At 37.9% G+C, this 493-nt stretch overlaps 1 protein-coding gene across 1 annotated transcript in view; it reads left to right on the top strand.

Moving 5' to 3' along the window:
* The window catches only part of Zkscan2 (zinc finger with KRAB and SCAN domains 2), a 44,001-nt gene that overhangs the window by 20,213 nt on the left and 23,295 nt on the right, over positions 1 to 493 (top strand). The gene's annotated exons all lie outside the window — the stretch shown is intronic.

Here is a 493-nt window from a genome sequence, read left to right on the forward strand (position 1 = left end):
TTTTTTTTTAATGTTATAAACATTTTATTCTCTGACATCTAAGGCATTTTAGGAACTGGGTTCATTTTTCCTACCTACTGTTCATTTACACAAATACCTCTAATTATTATTGATTATTTTATTAAACATTTAGCCTAATAAACCTGGAAGGAAAGTTTAGGGTTTTTTTAAAAAAAAAGAATAACCACAGATATACATAAGCAGCTTAGGGCAGCCTGTCATTGTGAAATGAGCATTAGACCAAAAGCCAAAAAAGCATTAGTCTTGTGAATACGACTTAGTAAGTGTTGTTTGACAAATCACGGCCTCTTTTGAGAAGCTGAACTTGACTGCCAAGATTGCTCAGGTGCTCAAATTCAGGAGGCTGTGGAGTCAGGTGGAGGTCACAGAAAAGTTGTGAGTACAGGCTCCAGCCTGGCTCCCCACTTCATGTAACCTTTGGGCTGTACTCAGTCTGCTTTATGTGCAGGAAAGGAGCAGTGTTGACAGCAAA

This window comes from Fukomys damarensis, unplaced genomic scaffold (assembly GCF_012274545.1).
Source record: "Fukomys damarensis isolate Sample0158 unplaced genomic scaffold, DMR_v1.0_HiC HiC_scaffold_34, whole genome shotgun sequence".
Lineage (NCBI taxonomy): Eukaryota > Metazoa > Chordata > Mammalia > Rodentia > Bathyergidae > Fukomys > Fukomys damarensis.